We start from the raw sequence: 23,404 nt of genomic DNA on the forward strand, positions 1-23,404 counted from the left end.
TTTATTTTGTGCCTTATGATGTGTTTCTAGAATGGTGTTTTCCTTTATAAAGGCACTTTAGGAACAAAAACTCTCTACTCACCAGTATGAAGTGAGAATAAAACCTGCGTTCTCTGCTGATGTGGTGCATGAGGTTAAAGAATGGCACGTGTATGAGGTACACGCCAAAGGACATCCGTGCAAGTGGCGCGAATCCATTCCACGAGAGAAATCGGTTAAGAAATCCTGCGGAGGAAAAATCGAAATACGCATGATGAACCTGAACGACCTGAAGAAGAATTAATGAAAATTAGACTGTGACAATATAGTCTCAACTTCAGTACTAAATTTGAACGGCTTTCATAAACATTTTCGCTTACCCTGTAAGCTCAGTATTCCGCGCTAAATTTCAAAATAGGAATTAAAGGAATAACAGATATCTTAAGATGCTAATTACGGAACAATAAGCTGAATAAAGCACATTAATTATATTAATCTTTGTCGTTAGTCTATAATCAGCGCAGGACGAAGGCCACTACTTTACATATTGAATTATCCTTGACTTTGTATTAGCTGAACCAAATTATGTACCTGTATACTTCTTGACCATCCGATACGTTTAGCATAACCATTTGCGCACATTTACTTTTTTTATATAATACCACTAAAAATTGCCTGCTTTGCGGTTGTCATGACATGCTCATCTGCATTTGTTCCTCTTAAATGTACATAAGCTACACAGCAGTTTTCGTGTATTCCGCACTGCCATCTTCATGTTCATAAGGTATCTTTTCCTACTCCATCCCACTATGCGTGGTCCTTAGGTTCTCCTCTAGCTTCGTTGTCATGCGGAAAATTTGAGCCTGGTGCAGTGAAATCGCAGATTGTAGTGTTTACACATCCCTGTGTCAAAGCCTGTAATGGGAAGGCGCGTACTGTTCGTTTATCTATTTCGCTGTCCATCTGAGCCTATTTTCGCGCTCTATTTTCCCCCCTCCTAGGGCGTGGTAGCAAAACAGAAATTCGCGTATGGTTAACCTCCACGCGTTTCTCATTATTTTTCTATATTTGACAAGTGCGACTATTTTATAATAAATAATTACGTCACTCTTTAAGCCTCTACACAGTCAACATCGTTTATTTACAGATGTGTTTGTATGTCCTGAAACAAAGGTGAACCAGTAAATCAAATTGTGCTTCAAATACATGTGTGCTTATGCACAGTGGTTATTACATCGTGCGGCAACCAAGTGTGATAAGAAGCTACCAGGGAAAGAATCATAGAATGCGCAGGGCGTGGGAGAAAAACTGTCGTCGTTGAATCATTAATGGAAGCTAATCAGCCCAGCTAGAATATTTATTCAGTCACTATTGCTTTGAGGGTACCCTGTCACTGGCGCAGCACAGCCTAGGTCGCTTTTGGGCCAATAAACCCGGTTTAAGTAACTAACGACAAGTTTGTAGTGTGAGCGCATGGGACATTTAGTCCTATAGTATAACCAAGCGAGTGGGTGACTATATATCATCCTGACTCCTTATGCCGCTCATACTCCCCCAAGTCGCGTGGTCCAGTTTAGGCTGTAAGAACTTGCAGTTTGACCAGCTTGTATGTAGTTCACTCCTCAATTTTAGTGTAACCATTATTCAGAACCAGCCGCAAGTCCGTGATTGTAAAATCTCGGATCGCTTGTGGCGGTGATTCTGAGTAAGGATTAAATACCTTTCTTTCGCGTCCTGCCGTTATTTCACAAGGAACTGGGAAAACAACTCATTGTCTCACAAGGCAATTTTGGACTGGCCTAACCCTGGGATATAAAGTGTTTTTCAAGCTGCGGTAAACACTGCAATCAAACACACTTTTGTTCAAGAAAAAAATCTTTGGGGAAGAAAAGCGACAGGATGTTGTATGCATTTCGCCTTACCTCCTCTACCTGTGGCACAGGTGAACCAGAACCAAGCGACACAGACAGACCAGAGAATGCGGTCAATAAATGCAACCAATATCCGCTTAGTCTCGCTAGCCAGCTCTTCATTGCGTTGCCACTCGAGCTTCATGAACACGCAACCCAGGCCACAGGACAAGGCAATGCACCATAAAAGAGCCTGGATAGTCTGCATATACAAACCGGACAGAGAGCACTGCGATGAGAAATAGAAGCAAACAGAACTCATCTGTGTACGTTTCTTGAAGCGCTTCACTGGTTTGTGAAGGCATGCAACAGATAAGGTGAGCACCATAGCATTACATGTGTCCGAATCTCAATTAGCTTCCTTGTCTTTTTGTAATGAGTTCCATGAACTCCCTCTATCTTCATTTCAGCACTTGGAACCATGCATGAAATCCGCCTCCAGATAGCAGTAGCTTTCCACGTAGTCGGTTTAAAAGCAGATTTCTTGCTTGCATTTTTGGCCTTAAGTGTTCGTTATTAGAAATGCGTTATGAAAGATGGACAAAAGGAGTCTTCACTACGGAAGTATATCACAAGTATGAGAAGAAATACTGAATAACTGAAGTGGCCTTGTAAAAAACGAGATCCAGTGGCAATAGGTTACAAATTATTCGTAAGCTCAGTAGTGCGTCTAAAAAGTTATATGTTTCAAGTACACTGCAGCCCTGTTAACTCCACCGTTTTATAGGAGTCTACATGGCGCCGTTAAAGTAACAGAAATAATTCTCACGCCCTATAGGACAAATCCACTATAGGACGTTTCTGTTGTAATTTTTTTAATGTTATCACAAAACTTTAAACGAATGCTGCCTCAAGTCAGCTGCCAATACGGCTAAAGAAATTGTGGCTAACTCACCTTCGAGATGTTGACCTTGCCGTACTGCTCAACGAAGGTGAAAGTCACGCATCCAGAGAAGAAACAGACGGCGTGGTAGAATGGAAGGTGATAGTAATACCTTACCGTGTCAAGTGTGTCTCTGTCATAAAGAAACGAAAACAAAAAAATGAACATTCAATGCACAAACAAGAGTCTCTCTAAAGGAAACTTCCATGAAAAGGTTAATCAAATGTTTACAACAGATTTTCTTTCGTACAGTATTTTGCAGCATTACGGGGTTACTTTCCGACCCGTAAGGTGCCACCTGGTGCGGAGACCCCTATTACACGGGAAACTCGGATCACCAATTACGCTATGTCCGAGGACGCCCAACTTTTCTACGATTCTGTCTGCATGACATTGTTAAGCGACAAACTGGATAAACAGCCGAGCCCAACGGAGCGAAAGAAATCATGGAAAGCTTTAAATTTTTTTCTAAAAATATGCCCGTAAAAGTGTTGCTTATTGGAGCGATGACATTAAGCTGTGTTCTTTGAATCACTGCCTAATTGCGTATAGAACAGAGCCATTCGCCATTGCACGTGTTGGAACAGCGCAGTTGGGGCTGCATATATGTCAGCTGAATATCTGAAATACCCTGTCCTCTGTGCCAGCTATTTTACGAGACAGCAGTAGCAGCAGCGACAACAAGCATGTTGCAATGAAGTGCGGGAGAGTTCTTCAAGCAAGCTTTCCTTAAAAAAAAGCCCGTTTCAGTGGAGTGAGCTCGGTGTTGGATTTGAGTAGGCAGTCACGGATATATCACACTTTTGAAAAACGTTGTTGAAACAAAAGGCGGAAATATTGAAAATTCTCGCCTTTTTTAATCTAGTTTTGAAAAACCTCATTAGCAGTGAACTAAATGTGAAAATGAAACCACGAATCGAAATTTCATACTTTTCATGTAGTACGTGTTCCACAAGCGTGCGATGTTATATCAAATTTTGTACCATAACAGGCACAACTAGAGTGCGCGAGATCTTCCTAACCATTGGCTGCGGGCGAGTTGCTAGCCTACTTAGTAGCGTTGCCATTTACAATGGTATGATGAAAAATACATTGGATCTAACAGAATCCGATTAATAGAATACGACAAAAGTATGACGAAAATGTGTTACAGGGAGACGCAATGCTTGTGCATTTCGTGTCACAGTCGGATAGCAGACATCGACCTAGTGAATGCAGCTCACCTATACAGTGTTTTCTCTCGCCCTTACACCTCAAGAAAACTCGCTGTACTTTTTGAACTGCAGCATATTTCTAGGAACGGTAATCGTGTTGGTAAAAGCATCTACGACGAGCGGCGCCTCAAGCGATAATGCCGTTGGGTGCTGAGGCCATAGCTTGGCTACTCTGGCTCGGTCACGGTTGACAGCGGTATGATATTCCTCAAAATGCTATACGTATAAAGATGAATCTGATGACGTTGTCTGTGAGCTTCCAAATGGGCGGCGAACATATACGTAAATATGGAGATGTGGGTGTTTTCCTCGAACGTGGAAGGACCCCAAACGTGGTCCTGAATGCACAGATAGCCGTTTCTTGAAATATAATGTTTACAATATTTTTTTTATTTACCCGGGTTAAATCGTTACCGTAATGTTTGCTTATCTACAGTCTATAGAAAAGCAAGGAAAAAAAAGTCATAGTTTCGCTGCAAGGGCTCACCCTGCATCCAACCTGGCGTCCATATTTCACAGCGCAAGACGACAACACAGTGAGGAACACAAGACACACGGAGCGCTGACTGACAACTGATATTTTATTGAAACCAGCCAGTCTTTTATACCACTGGTGGCGAGGAGAAACGGGCAAGGTACATGCGCGGAAGGGTCATTAGTGCCGGGAGAAAACAGACATGCGTCAAACTTCACAGTCAAGATATTTGATTTCTTTTTGGGACAATGCTACTGAGGGTGCGCTTATACACTTATCTTGACTGTGAAGTTTGACGCATGTCTGTTTTCTCCCGGCACTAATGACCCTTCCGCGCATGTACCTTGCCCGTTTCCCTCGCCACCAGTGGTATAAAAGACTGGCTGGTTTCAATAAAATATCAGTTGTCAGTCAGCGCTCCGTGTGTCTTGTGTTCCTCACTGTGTTGTCGTCTTGCGCTGTGAAATATGGAAGCTAGAAACCAACTCGCCCAACATATAACCTTGTGCAACCTGGCGTAACTCAACAAAACACCGACGTAAGGAAAAAATTGCAGTGGCTTAACTCGACTATGCCAGGATATACGTAGCGTTAGCAAATGTTCAGCTGGTTATTCTGAGCTTTCCAGATTGTCTAGGATTAGCTTGATTGTCGTGCTTACTGCTGCTCCAATGACACACACATGGTAAACGTATTATGTGGCACATGCATATTTATTTTTGCTCAACGTCAGGTTACTTCTTCATTGTTCGTACGCTGAACCGCTAATTGCCAGGCAACTACTTCGGGATCCGATGACATAAGCTTCTCGGCTCTTCTGCGCCGTTGAGCAGCATTTTCGCTCTCCTTCTCCATGGCGTTACCCACCTGCAAACGCCAGTCAGAGGCGCTATCAAGCGGCACCAGCGCATTGTCAGACGGCGACTCCACAGCGAAGGCGAATAGCTGCGCGCGCCATGGCTAGACGTCACCCCTCTCGAATGCGCAGAGCAGCAGCGGCGAGTCGCACGCGCCGGCGCCAGTCTGTCTGCCCGGCTACGACGCCACCAACGCCACTCCCGCTATCCGCCACCGGCAGCGGCGAGCGGCGCGCGTCGGTGGCGGAGAGCGCGTGAGATGCCGGCTCCGCACTGATCCTTGCGCATGCGCAGCACGGCTCATGAGGTACCACGCGAAATCGGCTCTGGCTAGGCAAGTGTAGCTAACGCTACAAAAACAGCCGCTACAGCGAGCGAAGCGGCCTTCGTGCTGCATCTCACTTCATCGCAAACAGAGTGGTGAGATCAGCGCGTGAACAGGTATAAGCCGTCTGATGACGCCTGTAAAGATGAGCGCTCGCGACAGCACCCGGGCGACCCGGGCAGGTAGCGGGGGCAGGGCAGCGGCGGCGTACTGAACTACAATAGCGCGAGGAGAGATGGCGCTCAAGGTTTCATCATCATCATTATAGACAAAACGCGTTTTTGCTGTGGTTCATGCGGGTTGCGCTACTGAGCTTCTCGCTCACTGTGGTATTTTGTTTATTGTCCCTGCTAAATCGTGGCTCGCGTGTGTAGTTATCGCCATGTGACCAAACTGGCCTCTACTGGCAAAATCAAAGTCAATCAAGTGAGGTTTGCATCGTTTATTCCGAGTGCCCAAGCTGTTACAAGCAATCTATACAGTCAGGTTCAAACAAAGCAAGTAACTCATACGCTCATTTAAAACTTTCAACCTGTCTATAATGACTCTGAAAGCTCACAAATATGCGCATATAACTGAACACCGAGATCGCTGAACGAAAGTTGCTCTCACTGTGTTGCGGCGTCAGAGTTTATAGCGTAGCTGTAGGACAAGGGTCTTATCCTGCCGTTTGTTATGCGGGCGCTTGACAGGTTGTGCTGATCTTGAAGTCAGTGCATGGTGTGGAATCGGAAACGAAACGGGCGCAACGCCGACAAATTATTGGCACAGTAAGAACAATGTAGTTCTGCCTAAATTTGTTATGTAAACAATCGCGGCTGCGTGCAATACTGCATCTTCTTCTCTCTGCGATGTCACGTTGAAAGCGTTACAAAGAGCAATATAGTGTTGTGTCAACCAGGTAGGCACTTCTCGGCTGTGAGCCTATACTATAGGTATTTGTGTAGATGATAAGGGGAAGAAAGTATTTCAGGCTTGTTCTGTTCCTCGTTATAGTTCAGTTACGGTTTCTACAGCTAGAATTTCTTGGCGCAAGTGGTAATCCGACTGTTGAGTATGCAACGAAGAAGAATGCTAAAGAAACAGAGATATAATATTAAGGTCGGTGCTTACAGATTCATCAAGCGCAATTCTAAAAAAAACATATAACCTTTAGGCATGCATTGTACATCTTTATTGGTGCTCGCACAGAACACTAAACGACTTCTCAGATATGAGAACAATCTCTATATCGCACAGACATGTCGATAGACCTTGAACACTATATTGCAAGCAAACACTCACGAAATCAACTGGTGGGGCATGATGTGAACCTGTGCCAATGCTGGATAAATAAAGGTCGCATATATCACACACGTGTTATTGTGTCAATTACTTTTATTGCGATAGCAATTATATGGACAGTCTCGGCTGGATTTTGCCGTCGCCGCCGTCATGCACCGTACATGTATGTATGTATGTATATATATATATATATATATATATATATATATATATATATATATGTATGTATATATATATATATATATATATATATATATATATATATCAGGGGCGTAGGCAGAAATTTTTTTCGGGGGGGGTGCACCTCCTTGATTTGTAGTGGGGGCCGGGCAGGCAGATGTGGTCAAGTGTCATTTTGGGCTCAGTATGCAATAGCAAAAAAAAACTTTCGGGGGGGGGCACGGGCCCGGTGTGCCCCCCCTGGCTACGCCACTGATACATCATCACCAGCCGGTCTACGCCCACTGCAGGGCAAAGGCCTCTCCCATGTTCCGCCAATCAACCCGGTCCTGTGCTTTCTGCTGCCACGTAATACCTGCAAACTTCTTAATCTCATCTACCCACCTAATTTTCTGTCTCCCCCTCACGCGTTTGCCATCTCTTGGAATCCAGTCAGTTACCCTTAATGACCACCGGTTATCCTGCAGACGTGCTACGTGCCCGGCCCATATCCATTTCTTCTTCTTGATTTCAACTATGATGTCCTTAACCCCCGTTTGTTCCCTGACCCACTCTGCTCTCTTCCTGTCTCTTAAGGTTACACCTATCATTTTCCTTTCCATCGCTCGCTGCGTCGTCCTCAATTTAAGTTGATCCCTCTTTGTAAGTCTCCAGGTTTCTGCTCCGTAGGTAAGCACCGGTAAGATGCAGCTGTTATATACCTTCCTCTTGAGGGATAGTGGTAGATTACCATTCATGATTTGATAATGCTTGCCGAATGAGCCCCAACCCATCCTTATTCTTCTAGTTGTTTCACTCTCATGGTTCGGCTCCGCGGTTACTACCTGTCCTAAGTAGACGTACTCCTTTACAACTTCCAGTGTCTCGCCACCTATCGCAAAGCGCTGTTCTCTCCCAAGATTGTTCCACATTACTTTAGTTTTATGCATATTAATTTTCAGACCTACTCTTCTACTTTCCGTATCCAGTTCAGTAATCATGAGCTGCAATTCGTCTCCCGCGTTACTCATCAATGCAATGTCATCAGCGAATCGCAGGTTACTGAGATACTCTCCATTAACTCTTATCCCTAACTCTTCCCAATCTAGGGCCCTGAAAACCTCCTGTAAACACGCGGTGAATAACATTGGAGAGATCGTGTCTCCCTGCCGTACGCCCTTCTTTATTGGGATTCTGTCGCTTTCTTTATGGAGGACTATAGTGGCTGTGGATCCGCTGCAGATTTCTTCCATTATGTTTATATAGGCTTCGTCGATGCCTTGATTCCGCAGTGCTTGCATGACTGCTGATGTCTCCACCGAATCAAATGCCTATGTGTATATATCAATGTCCCAAAGAAAAATAATTCAGAAAAATGCTTCCGAACTGCGGAATCGAACCAGGGACCTCTTGCTCCGCAGCAAGTGGCGCTAAGCACTACGCAACGAAACGCAGATCCTCCACGTAGCTAACGGCGAGCGTTATATACACACCCTTTACCGCTGAACGGACTCGGAGACGGCAGGCGCTTATAAGCGTTTCTTCATTACCAGCGAGCTGGCGCTAGGAGCGCGACGTGCGCATTTAAAAGTCGTCGGCGAGCTCGCTCGCTTCTTCTTATATTTACGCAGGGAGAACCTTGCCCTTCCGCTCTCTGCTCGCGCGGTTTTCTCGCGGTGAGGGGAAGAGGGATGTTTCGAGCTTTCACCGTGATGTCCGCGCTCATGTTAAGGAGCGTACGAAAGTCACTCGAGCTCAAGGGACGCCGGTAAACGAACAAAGAAAAGATGAGCGCGAACTATCAAGTGTCACAGCTCGACACTTGAAGCACGCTAGTTTCCTTCGCTGCTTCGGCCGCCTTTGCAACAGGAGCGCTGTTCAAACTGAGAGTATCCATTGACGAGCCTCACTTCGTATAGCATTAGTTTCTTGCTATCGCATTCATTGCTTCGCTCTTGCGGCGAAACTGTGACTTTTTTTCAATTTAATTGTGCTTGGAAGCCGCAATATGTTTTCTCCCTGCTGCTTTTAGAAGCTACGGCTTGAAATATGTAAAATTTCGCAGTGTGGATGTGGGTAAGTCAAGTTCATGTATGTTTTAACTACCTCTTCACTTTTTCAGTTTCTTTTTTTTTTCGTGACAGCAGTGCACAGACTTTCACTTCATAGTGGTAGGCGCGATAACTTCGAATAGTCAAACAGCAAAGGTAGATGTGCTCAAACAAATTTTGGAAGTTTCTCCGCTATATGAAAAAAAAAATACCTCCTCCAATGCAAACAATCTCAGTCACCAGGACAACGTAAACATTCTTAGTGAAGCTGTGCTGCAAGAAGTGCTGGCCATATTTACAGTTTGTTTATAGGCTGTAAATAATTTGAAGAATACCATTGAACATATGCGTAAAGGCTAATGCAATTGAGCATTGCCTTCTAAAGCTTTGGCATATGCTGTTGTAAACTTCTATGACCTAAACACAGTTAATTAGCGCAAACCAGTTTTGCGCGTAGTTCGTGAACTGTTTCACAAGGCACAACTAAATTCCCCCTAACTGCCGTGATGTTCGTTTTGTAATATAATAGAAAATTTCTGACGATTCACATGCAAACCATGATACGATTATGAGTCTTACAGTAGTGGGCAACTTTAGATTGAGTCTGACTGCCTGGGGTTAAAACAAACGGAATTGTAGCTTTGAAGAAGACAAGACTGTTTGTCGAAAGATTTGCACCCAGCGACACCTCGTGTTCGCAAATTTTTCATCTCTTCAAGCTTCCATCTTTTCCTGAACTTCAGACGTAAATCTCAGCACACGAATGTCTAGGCATTTTGCCCCCATCGAAATGCGGCCACCTTGGCTGGGCATAGAACCCGCGTCTTTGAGCTCCACAGTGCCACATAATGTAACTAATGTACGGAGCTAGCGTCAAATTTCAACGTTATCCTAGTGTAGATTGCATAACACAGTAGACAGGTAATGCCCGTGGACGATCGTGAGCACTCTAGCTTCCTTGAGATGCCTGGTAAGCAATGCGCAAATACAGCATCGCAAGCGTAAGACATGGCAAGCATGACCTGTTGTAGCAGATGTTCGGATGTTTCAACATACTTGCAGAGTGGACATTCGGGGGTCGTCATCCTGTCGTTGCATGGCAGTCTTAGAGAAACAAGTAATGACATCACCATAGACAAGCATAATGTGTGAATATGAAATTGCAAAAGTAAACATATAAACATAGTGAACGAGTAAACAGCAGTTTGTTACACATATATGTAAACGTGCCTTATAATGCATGCTGCATCGCTCGGAGTAGTTTCTTTACAAGGCGTCTCATGTAGCACGTGCCTTCCCATTTGATAAAGCTGCTTATTGTCAGGCCAGGAGGCTATGGCAGAAAAAAAGAGTATTTCTGATAAATGAGGTGGTTTCTTTATCACACTAAAGTGAAAGTACAGCCATAATTATGTGAAAATTCTGTGGCACTAAATGTGTAGTAAAAATAAGCTAAACTGACAACGTTGAGAAATGATACCTGTACCCTTGCTTCTCAAATGTGACTGCGGCAAACTATAACTCGAATGTTTTTTGCACTAATATACGCTCTTGTTACGAAGATAGATGTGAGGCATTAGTAATATACCTGCCTTCTTTTATCGCAGGGGCCTGGATTGTGTTACCAAACGATAAGCTTCCTGAATGTACTTTTATCGACTAAGCAACTCGCTGCCACGTGAGGCCACCTCGCAAGGAACGCCCGTTTTCTCGGCGGCAGAGTGTGACACGTTGACAATTTTATTATTGCAGTGCGTCGACTCCGTGTCACAACCACACAGTCATAGTAGCTGAAAAAGTGAAGCAATAGGATTTTACTCACCGGTCCGCACACTCTTGCGCTTGAAACGAGTGTTTATTCGGTGAAAGCTTGAACAGCCCCTTCGTTCCCCCGGAGTGAGTTGAATGCGCTTCGCGAAAGCATTTTAGCTAGTCAAAAACAGAACGAAATCTAGTGTGTCGGCCGGCACTGGCTCGAAATATTTACAGTGAAACAAAATAGCGCGAGACCCATCCGAATGCACCGTCATCGCCGTTACCTGCTGGCGTTACGTCGCCTCTGCCGCCGTTGGCCGTCGTATATTTTGAAATGAAGATAGCGAAGTCGATAGGCTGCTGAGAACTACAATTCAGCTGGAACAAAAACGATTACAAAAGATTGGTAACGTGGTGCCTAGGCCCGTATTCTCACACGATCGCAAAAGGCGATAGTAGCGTGTTTGGTGACGTCGAATCTGATGCGTTCAATAACTGAAGAAACACTTGCCTGTGACGTCACTGTTGCACTGGCCGTTGGTGTTCCGAATGTCTCACAACACAAAAGTGAGTGTACCGAACGAGCGCAGAGCGACTCGAGTGCGTCGTTTTCGAGCGTATGCTGGCTTCTACGCAGTGGCCAGGCTTGGCTGTGGCTACTTGAAATAGAGGACGCGTTGAAAGTGCTTTCCACTTTTTTGTGCAATTGTTTAATGGGCAGTGCAATGTTTAAATAATGCAGATTTGTGCGAAATGTGTTTTCCGTGAGCGATTAACACGGCGTACTCACAGAGTTCAGCCAGGCCCCGGAAAGTCTCAAGTTCCAGCGATCACCGCAGAGGGCGCAAAAAAAAAAGAACATGGCTGATCCCTCCGTCATAGGAATCGGTATAACACGAAAGTGAAACGTGTCTTCACAGAAGTAGCGCTTATTGTGGAGGGATATATGAGAGCTTGTACAATGTTTATTCGTGTTTGGCAACAACAGCACCGTTTTGACGTGGATACACCCATGTTGACGGCATGTCTCTATCGCGACGGCTAACGCCCATAATCATGATTAAACCGTTGTGGTAGCTGACGTTGTGAACATATATTTGGACACAGCAAATCGTGAATCCCGCGTAAGGATGATATCAACAAGCTCATAATCAACACTGGTACTTCTTCAAAGTGTCGTCAATCAACATGCACTTCTTCAAAGTGTCGTCAGTTAAACAGAGAAACGGCACGGTGTGCGCTTTCCAGCAATGGGTAACCAACGCCTGAGCTCATGCATACGCTACCACACACTACGCTTCAGCAACACGGGAGGTAGAGGTTCGTAGCCTGAGCCGCAAACGCGTGCGTCCCGCTGGTTTCTGTCTCGCAGGCGCTAGTCTCGCTGTACCAAGGCACGACATTCACCTGTCGAAATCGCGTCCTTTTAAGAACGCGTATTGCAGCAGTTTTGTTAGTCGGTGATCTCGCAATCGAAGCAGTCAGCGGCGGAGATATCCCGTTGGTGCATATAGAAGCTGCACTACTCCGATGAGCCGACGCACGCTAAACCAAAGCGAAAGGCAAAGAAAGAACGTAACCAACGTAACTGCGTCAAGGGTGCCTCGGCGACGCCAGCGCGGCCAGTGTCCCTCGCTGGTATCGAGACGTTTTAACCATGACCTCCGATATCACGCGCAATCTCGGAGTAAGCGCTAGTAAGTGTCGATCGTGAAGCATTACTTCTTTTCACCTCTCACACCTACACCGCCATCAGAGAGCACCGTGCGAAAGAGAATGTGTGAAAGATATAAGGCACGTTCGCGCCGTGTGCAGCGCTGCAGAGTTAGCTTAGTCGGTAGGGCGTCGGGTGCTTGCCGTCGCGGCCGCAAGGTTGTGGGTTCGATTCCCAGCGGAGGATCTTTTTCTTGGTTTTTTTTTGTCCGTTGGCGTCCATTTTATCAACGTCATATCCGTGACGGATGTACTTGGTGGATCCCGGCATAAAACACTTTCGTGTTAAAAATCAACCGCGGCGATTTCCAGCTTCAAACACCTGGATCGGTTCTACTAACCTCTGCGTTAGGATCGCATGGCGGCCATTGTGGTGGCCGCCATTCGCGCTATTGCACTTTTTATGCAGGGGCGCCCTCGTCGGGACTAAACATCAGATAAAAATATTCTTGAAATAACGGAGTTTAGTAGTTTGCATACTGTTAGACTTCAATAAAACAAATTGCTGTTTATACGAAGTGGCTTTGGCTTGCCAGGTACCGCGTCATCAATCTTTTGTGATAGTTTTTGCTCCAGCTGACTTGTAGTTGTCAGCAGCCTATCGGCATCATTATCTTCGTTTCAAAATATACGGTGGCAGAGGCGGCGCAACGGCAGGTAACGGTTCGCGGTGCGTTCGGATGGTTATCGCGCTGTCTCCTTTCGCTGTAAATGTTTCGAGCCACTGCCGGCTGACGCACTCGCGTTCTGTTTGTTTTGATTCGTTAAAATGCTTTCGCGAAGGACATTCAGCTGACCTCGGGGTAACGAAGGGACCGTTGAAGCTTTCACCGGATGACACTCGTTCCGCGCCCGAGATTATACGGACCGGTGAGTAAAAACCCATTGCTTCAGTTTTTTTACCAACGGCGTTGTGTGGGGATCCCACGGAGGCGACGCGCTGCAATATTCAATTTTTCAACATGTCATACTATGTCGATGAGAAAACGTGCGTTCCTTGTGGCGTGGCTTCAAGAGGGACCGAGTTGCTGAGCTTAACATTAACCAGGCCGCTGCAATAAAAAAGGCAACTGTATCACTAACGCCTCGCATGTATCTTCGTAACTAGCCCGTATATCAGTGCAAAAAACATACGAGTTCTAGTTTGCCGCACTCGCATTTGAGAAGCCAGGTTTAGAGGTCTCATTCCTCCTGTTGTCAGTTTAGGTTATTTTTATCACACATTTAGTTCAACAAAAGCTTCACATAATTATGAGTGTACTCTCACTTTATTGCGATAAAGAAACCGTCACTATAATCAGAAATATTCTTGTTTTTATTTTGCCATAACCTCCTGGCCTGACAAGGAATCAGCTGCGTGCAATAGGCAAGGCGCCTGTTACATGACACGCCTTGTAAAGAAGCTAGCCCGAGTGATACAACATGCCTTATAAGGTACGTTTACATAGATGTATAACAAACGGCTGTTTATTTGTTCACTGTGTTTATATGTTTACTTTTGCAAAATTTAATATTCATTGATTATGCTTATGAATATATGGTAATGTTATTCCTTGTTTTTGCAGGATTGCCAGGCAACGACAGGATGACAACCCCCGAATGTCCACTCTGCAAGTGCGGCGAAACATGTGAACGTCTGCTACAACAGGTCATCTTGAACTTCATGCTTGCAATGCTGGATTCGTGAATTATTTATCAGGCATCTCATGGAGGGCTGCCTGCAATCGTCCACAAGCATTAGCTGCCTACTGTGTCGCGCAATCTACACCGCAATAGCATTGAAATTCAACCCTAGCTCCGTGCATTAGTTACATTACGTGGCACTGCTGAGCTCAACGACGCAGGTTTTATTCCGAGCCACGGTGATCACATTTCAATGGGGGCGAAATGCAACTACACTCGCGTGCTTAGATCTGCGTCTGAAGTTCAGGGAAAGACGGAAGTTTGAAGAGACGAAAAGTATGTGAACATGAGGTGTCGCTGGAGCAAATGTTTCGACAAGCAGTCTTATGTTATTCAAGGCTACAACTGCGTTTGCTTAACTCCAGGCAGTTAGAATCAATCTAAAGTGGCGGTTACTGTATGACTCATTATCATAACATGTTTTGCATGTTATGATATCAGAAATTATAAATTTAAAGGTAAACATATTCGGCAGAAATCTGTCTGGCTGGGTAAGATTATAAGAATAAAAAGACTCTCCAGCCACGTTTAGTCATTATTTTTTTTTTCACATCAAACAAACTAAGAGACCGCACAGGTCTCGAAACGTAGGGTCACTTTTTTTTTAATTATGAATTACGTTGCAAAACGAACATCACAGCACTGAGGGGAATTAACAGTCTTTCCGACATTAGTTGCGCCTTATGAGACAGTTTACAAAGTATGCTCAAAACTGTTTTGCCTTAAATAACTGTGTTTGAATCATAGAAGTTTAAAAAGACATACACCAAAGCTTTAGCACTGCTCAATTACATTAGCCTTTGCATATATGTTCAGTGGACTCCTTCAAATTATTTACCGCTATTAAACAAACTGTAAATGTGACGAGCACTTCTTGTAGCACAGCTTCACCAAGCACGTTTACGTTGTCGTGATGAGTGAGATTGTGTTCATTGAATATGGTAGTGTTTTTCTTTTTTTTTCATATAGCAGAGAAACGTCCCAAATTTGTTTGAGCACACCTACTTCTGCTGTTTGATTAAATTAACATGTCACAGTTATAGCGCCTACCACTATGAAGTGAAAATCTGTGAACTACTGTCCCGAAAAAAAACCTAGAAAATCGAAGAGGTAATTTAAAACATACATGAACTTGACTTATCCACAGCCACACAACAATATTTTACGTATTTCAAGCCGGAGCTTCTAAAAGTAGCAGGGAGAATACATACTTGAGCTTGCAAGCACAAATATATTGAAAAAGTAAATAACACAATAACAAGTATGCAATGCATATATGATCTTTATTTATCCAGCATTGGCACAGCTTCACATCATGACCTACCAGTTGATTTCGTTAGTGCTGCCTTGCAATAGGATGCTCAACTTCTATAGACATGTCCATGTGATACAGAGATTGTGCTCATGGCTTAGCAGTTGTTTAGTATTCTGTGCGAACACCGACAAAGATGTACACTGCATGCCCAAAGCTTATTTTTTTAAAATTGTGCTTCTGGAATCTGTAAGCACTCGCCTTATATCTCTGTTTCTTTGCCATTCATCTTCGCTGCATACTCAGCAGTCCGATTACTACTAGCGCCAAGAAATTCTAGCTGTAGAAACTGTGTAACTGAACTATAACGAGGAACAAAACGAGACTGAAATATTTTCTTCCAGATATTACCTTAATACATAATACCTATGGTTTGGCTTCACGGCCGAAAATTTCGCCGAGAAATTCGTGCTTACCCTGTAGACACAACGCGATATTGCTTATTTGTAACGCAGTCCAGGTGATATCGCAGAGCGAGAAAGATGCAGAGCTGTACGCATCCGCGACTGTTTACCTAACAAATTTAGCAAAACTAAATTGCTCTCATTGCGCCAACTGTCTGTCGGCGTAGCGCACGTTTCGTTTCCGACTCCACGCCATTCACTCAAAGATCAATGCAACCTGGCAAGCGTCGCATAGGTAACGGCAGGATAATGTCCTAAAGCTACGCTGTTAAACTCGGACGCCTCAACACAATGAGAGTGACGTTCTTTCTGCGATCACGGTGTTCAGTTATATGAACATATTTGTCAGCTTTGAGACTCATTACACACGTACGGGTTGAAAGTTTTCGACGTGTATGACTTGTTTTGCTTGGACCTGTCTGTATGCATTGCTTCTACCGGCTTGCGCACTCACAATAAACGATGCAAAGCTTAATTGATTGACGTTGTTTTTGACAGTAGAGGCCAGTCTGGTCACCTGGCCATAACTATTACACACGCGAGCCGCGATTTAGCAACGACAAGGAAAAAAATACCACATGGAGCAAAAAGCGCAGTAACGCGGTAAAGCGCCTGGGCGGACCAGCAGCAAAAATGCGTTTATCTAATGATGATGATGGTACTTGCAGCGCCGTCTCGCCTCGCTGTATTGCAGTTCAGTACGCCACCACTACCCTTATTTCCGTACTACAGCCAAAGCTACAGTTTCCGTTCTCTAAAGTGATAGATGTTCTCTAGTTCAGCTGTAGTTTGCCGTCGCAGCGATATCGTCTCAATATCTCGACATGTTACCGGCGCGCGATAAATCACGCGAGCAATGCACGGTTCATGTTCCAGGAACGTTCAGACCACGAAAAAACACGCGCTGGCAAATAACGAGAACCGAAAACACCCCAAGGTAAAGCTCGCTGAAAGCTTCGGCGTAAAAAATGCTGTGCACATCCACCGAGGATGGAATACTAGGAGCTACTGTCTGTGTCACTGAAATGCTAGACTTCACCACCAACCGATGGTGATAAGGTGTGTTCGTTTATTCCAGGCATGTCAGGAGCACCGTAGAGCACCGTCACATCGATGGAAATACTAGATGGCGCCCTCACTTTTCCGGTTTTGCTCAATAGCCAATCAGCGCGCACCAAAGGCAAGACTTTTGCGATTGTCGCCTTTTGCGATCGTTTGAGAATACGGCCCCTGGCAAAGCCTTGGTATAAACAGCAATTTGTTTTATTGAAGTTTAGCATTATACAAGGTAGTAGTCTTCAGTTATCTGAGGAACATTTTGATTTGAAATGTGGCCCAGACGAGGGCGCCCCTGCATAAAAGGGCAGTAGCGAGAATGGCGGCCCCCATGGTAGAAGCCATGCGATCCTAACGCAGAGGTCAGTAGATCCACTCCCGGTGTTTGAAACTGGAGCTCGGTGCGGTCAATTTTTTCGCCTTCTACAGTGATCGCTGGAATTTGAGAGTTTCCGGGCCCTAGCCCGGGTCAGCAAAGTGCAGAGCCATGCAGCCGCACCTCGGCCCCATGGGCAATTCGCGCGACAAAAGGCGGCCGGCGCATTTCCTCTCCGCTAAATAAGCGTTCGTCGCCTGAGCTCGCACGCTTGCACTCGCATACGGAACATACGACTCGGGGGACAATGTTATCGCTTTGGACTTTATAGGGAACATCACGGCGACGGGAGAAACACGCAGAGAACATCGATATAGTTCTTATCGCAATAAAACATTCATTACAGAGAACGAACTCAGACCGCAACCTGCAATAAACTCTATGATCCTTTACACAACTCCCAAATGTGGTTCTGCGCGGATTTGTTGCTGCCTATGTGAACCAAGAATAGCATTCTTCAGCTCCGCGAGGTGGCGGTAATCGTCCGCTCTGCAGCAGTCCCATTCGAGAGGGCATACCGGGCGGCGACCGAGGGGGATTTCCCATTTCCCATCTCTCCTCGCTCGTTAAGGGTCGTGGCCCAGCGCGCACTAAGGGCATGAGCCAGTCGGTACTGATCGCGCACGGTGGCGGCACGAGCGGCGTAAGGGAAAACACAGTGCGCCTGTGAAATCGGGTATCATAATTACATATACGGTGATGTGGCGGGCCTCCATTTCTTGGCCAATGAGGGTCGCAGATCTGGGGACGTCCGCCGTGACGGTAGTGGTCGACAGTGGCGTTTTAGAGGGCTTATCCTCGGTAAACCGAGGGCAACATAATTTGTATCAGTGTTAAAAACCCTGTACCACCTTTGTCGCGTGCTAAACAGCTTCGTCGATGATCTACTTTGGCCCCGCAGGTTGTTTTTTTTTTTACATTTCGCGCGCTTTCTTTATCACCCGCAGAAAGTAATTACGCAACTAGTACGTTGCTGAAGATAGCCTAATTATATGTCACTTAAACGTACCTACGTATACCTCACTGACATTTTAATAATCAGATGAGCACTTCTGGAGTTACAAAATTTATTATAATGAACAAATTAAATCTCATTAGCTAAAGGATTACAAGCGGATACAGGTAATAACATGTATTTGGTTTTCTTCGACATAACACAGTTAATATATTTTGAAAAAATCTCGATGTTCCACAGCTCAGACAAATTGTGTATCCGCTATTTCCCAGTCCTAAAACGCTAAACCTTGTAATCACCATCACTGTTTCGCTTACAGGCACGCGTGATATCTTTTTTTTAACGCGTCAAATTGTTGGTGTTAGAGTTGCTGTTTCGATGAAATGAAGTAATAATAAAAAACAGAGCTTATATTCATAAAGAAACGTGTTATGTTAATATTGTTCGCAAAAGAAAACTTCAGCCAATCGTGACGTTTGGCATAAGATTAGCGAATGAGATCACTCAGTAGCCAGGAGCACTTACGCATGAGAATATCTTGAGAATATCGGACCCATAGTTCGTAAAACTGACCCGAGAAAAATAAACGCATTTCCGCGCCAAGTTTTCGCTTTGTTGGAAACAGAGTTAGACATTGGGTTCTAGTGTTATACAGACCGCACAATTCAAAGCAATATAGAGGATGTTTTTTTAGACATAATGACAAATTTTACTGTACACCTTTCTTTAACTCTACGGCGTGACACATCAAAGGAACAAACATCTCTAAAAGAGAGTGGGCGTTCTCTAACAAAGCTTGATAAAATGTGTTGCAGTAAATGCTGCCATACAACGAGCAAATTAACTTCGTGTCTCAGTATTAGGCGGGACAGTGGACACATTTTGCGTGTCAAATGCTGGCACAGCTTTGTCCAGTAGCGCACGCACAACGCTTCTCACCTGTAAGATGGGTGCAAAGGAACAATAAAGGGCAGCATGTTGGTGCCATATATTTGCCACGCAGACACGATACAACATAGCAGCGACAGCACCGCGAAAACGACAGCAACGAGCCGCTTCTTTCTGCGAGAAAAAATAAAAATAATGAAATTATATGAGGCGGTGTTGAAGGTGTTGAATTTTCGCAGCGAGACAGCCAACACACACACACACACACACACACACACACACACACACACACACACACGCACACACGCGCGCGCGCGCGCACGCAAACAGAAAGAGAGGGAGGGATGGTTACGCGCATTATGACATGTTATATACGTGAGCTCCACAAAGTTCTGGACAGAAGGTGAAAAGTATACGAATGAATGTGCCCAGCAATGGAAGCGAAAGGTGCACACACACGTATAATAATGAAAAGGACCGAAACATAATTGGGCGCGTGTATGATTTTAACAACAAATCTGCTTAGCAAATAGTTCCTTGTCCGACGAACCAAAATACTATCATCGTCATAAATGGGTATGTGCCACAGAAAGTGAGTAAATCCCATTGCTCACCACTGGTCCACTAAAAATGAAGAAGGCAAAAAGTCCCATCATCTTAAACGGGTACGTGCCACACGAATGGGGTAAATCCCACTACTCACTACTGGTCCACTAAAAATGAAGAAGGCAACAGTTAGACCAACAAGAAATGGATCCGAAGCGACGGCGGCGAACCGAAGACCGCTCGTACGTACAACGAGAGAATACTACGTAACGGGAAAGGCCACGGCGGCTGCGAGAAGACCCCGAAGCGATGAAAGGCCTATGCCTTCCATCGAACGCTTGGTTTCCGCGCGAGTTTCTGTCTCTGGAGTTTGGACATCCCTGATGTGTATGTGACTGTATGTGGTCACAGACACGTAGAATAAACGTAGAAACAACCTAGCATCACCTAGCTAAAGCATAGCAACGACCTTGAAGCAACCAAATTAGTCTTCAGAATCGTGCAGTTTCGCTGCTTCAAGCCTTGCGCTGCTTAGTGCAAGCTTCACCAATTCTTCTTTGTCCTTGTAGAATGATTGCCAGTCACTTTGCATTTGTTGCCATCTATAATTTTGCTTATTGCTTGAAACTATAAAGAAAAATCCCACATTATCTCACTGTGCACTTCGGACAAAGTGTTTTTACAGCAGAGCTCCTAAGGTTGAGGTTGTCCTGGTGTCATAGATAAAAAGCTATCACAATCATGAACCGGCACGCACCACCTTCACCCTTTTCTTCATCGCCTTCCTCTTCTTGCTCGCCACCAGAAGACGTGCGCCGATTGGTCCAGCGAGCATAGGCGTGCGCAGGGTTCCCCATCAGGGGGGGCAAAGTTTAATCGCAGCGCCCCCCCACCCTACTAAGTCAATGTATGGGGTAGATTTTGCGCGCCCCCCCGTCTTAGGTGACTAGAAGGGTCAATGTACGGGGCAGATTTTGCGCCCCCCCCCCATTAGGTGATTAGGGGGGCGGCCGCCCCCACTGCCCTCCCCCCCTGTGCGCACGCCTATGCTAGCGAGAGAGACAATAACTTGATGGGCGAGAGAACCAGTACAAAGAGAGAGAGAGAGAGAGAAAGAATGAAAGGGAGAATTTCTTGGCGAAAACATTTTTATTGCCGAGGCGAGAATCGAACTCGAGGGTAGCCCAGTGGTTAGAACGCGAGCGTACTAACCACTCGGCTATCCAGGCACGCTGGCAGAGCAGAGCATAGCATTGTATTGTATAGTACAACAATATGGTGGGAAATGGAAGTGAGGGTGGGGAGGATGTAATGGAGGGTGGGAGAGCGAGCACAGAGGGAGAGAAAGAGAGAGAGAGGAATAGATAGAAAGGGAAGAAAAAGATAGAAGGAGAGATACCAACTATATATACAAAGAGAGTGAGAGAGAGCGAGTGAAATAAATAAGCAAGCGAAAAAGACAGAAGGCGAGAGACCTACTACAATGGGGAATAGATGAGAAACCACGATATAGAAAGAAATAGAAAAAAAGAGAGCAAGAAAGGGAAGAAAAAGAGAAAAGACGGAAAGACAGAGAAAGAAATACACAGAGAGAGAAAGCGTTAGAAAGTAAGAGATAAACAGGTAAAAATATAGAAGGCGAGAAACCGACTACAGAGATAGAGATAGGGGAAGAAATAACAAATGGAAGAAACAGATAAAAAGAACGTGGCAGATCGACTACACAGAGAGATATAGAGACAAAGGCATATAAAGAAAGAGAAACAGAAAAAGAGAAGGAAAGGAAGAAAAAGATAAGACAGAAAGACAGAGAAAGAAACAGGCGGAGAGAGAAAGAGATATAAATCAACATACACACAAAAGGAGATAGAAAAGAAAAGAGAGAAAGCATAGCCATGTACAGCACAATATATAGCAAACACGTATAGTTTGCCGCGGGGCGTATAAGAACTATCATCTTCATGAACCGGCGCGCTCACTTCATTATCTTCTTCACTTTCGTACTATCCTGCTTCTAGTCCACCAGCTCTACTGTGACCAAGCCTTGTGCGACTTTGTGCAAGCTGCGCTACTTTTCTTTTTGTATTAGCAAACTGCGCAGCTCATGTTAAAACCAGTGATGTCGACGAGTAAGTATTGAATGTCTTGTCAACGCCAACCATTCCTCCACCCGGAAGTAACAACGCGCGTCAGCATCCATTCTGTTACGCAGTGACGACGCGGCAGCGCTATCCCGAGAAGCTCCGGCACATACTGCGGGCTCCATACAGCAAAACAGCTGAACCAGAAAACTCGCTCTTGAAAAACCGAGTTTTTGAAAACTGACTCTAAAAATTCTACGGCCCATTCACTCCGTGAGGATGGTCGTACAGCGAAGCTGCACGTGTCACTACCGTCATGTACTCGACAATCTCATTTCAGCACCATACAACATGGCAGATGTTTGACTCACGCATGCATGACCAATGGTTTGCATGTGATAGACCTCTAACAGTTCACGCGCGGTGTTGTTCTTGTTTGTACCTAGCATCCCGAGTTCAGGAAGTAGTGGGTCACAAACACGGACCTGCAATGTGCAGACAGATGGCCACTCGCGTCTTTCTTTAAAATACTTGCGTGCTCCCTCACTTGGTCGTTATCCCATTGCCCTGTTTGGCTGATGTAACACTTGCCACAGCTGACCGGAATCTTGCGCACCACTCCAGTAGAGCGTTGCACGTAACGTTTAACGTGCTTCACTGTGCACCCGCTCGAAAGGCCACCCATAATTTGGGGGTCAAAGATGGCAGTATGCATAGGCGTGCGCGGGGTTCCCCATCAGGGGGGGGGGCGAAGGTTCATCGCAGCGCCCCCCCACCCTACTAAGTCAATGTATGGGGCAGATTTTGCGCCCCCCGCCTCTTAGGTGACTAGAAAGGTCAATGTAAGGGGCAGATTTTGCGCCCCTTTCTTAGGTGATTAGGGGGGGCGGCCGCCCCCCTGCCCCCCCCCTGTGCGCACGCCTATGGCAGTATGTTAGGGGCGGAAGAAACTGCAGGTACTCCATACCTGTTCGCAATCTTTTTAACGTTGTGGCTATAACCTTGTGAAGGTACAACACCACTTGTGCCCTCTTCATCGCCCTCATCAGGCTTCCTGTTGCCTTTCAGATTCTGGAGCAATTCTTCCGCTACACATGTCAACACCGAGCGAGGGTCGCCGGTGTTTTAGAGGCGCTCAACATGATTGTCAAACTGGCCTCAATCTTGCGGACGCACGACTTTCTGATCGCCGACCCCAAGCAAGTTGTTGCTATCCCGTGTTTGATAATTTTAGAATTGTCAGAATCATGTCAACAACTCTTTTAACAGCGGAGCTGTTTATGCCAGCCGTCAGTCGTAATCCGCGAAAAGAAAACTATCATCATCATTAACCGGCACGGGCTATTTTCGTCGTCTTCTTCATCTTCTACGTCGCTCCCAGAACACATGCGCTGGTTTGTAGGACGTGGGTTGGGATAACTCTGATGGGTGAGAGAAGAGGTTCTTGATGGAAAATGGAAAATAGAAAGGTGGGGGAGTGACACAGTAACTGTCTCTC

The sequence above is a fragment of the Rhipicephalus sanguineus genome, chromosome 1, assembly GCF_013339695.2.
Source record: "Rhipicephalus sanguineus isolate Rsan-2018 chromosome 1, BIME_Rsan_1.4, whole genome shotgun sequence".
Taxonomy (NCBI): domain Eukaryota; kingdom Metazoa; phylum Arthropoda; class Arachnida; order Ixodida; family Ixodidae; genus Rhipicephalus; species Rhipicephalus sanguineus.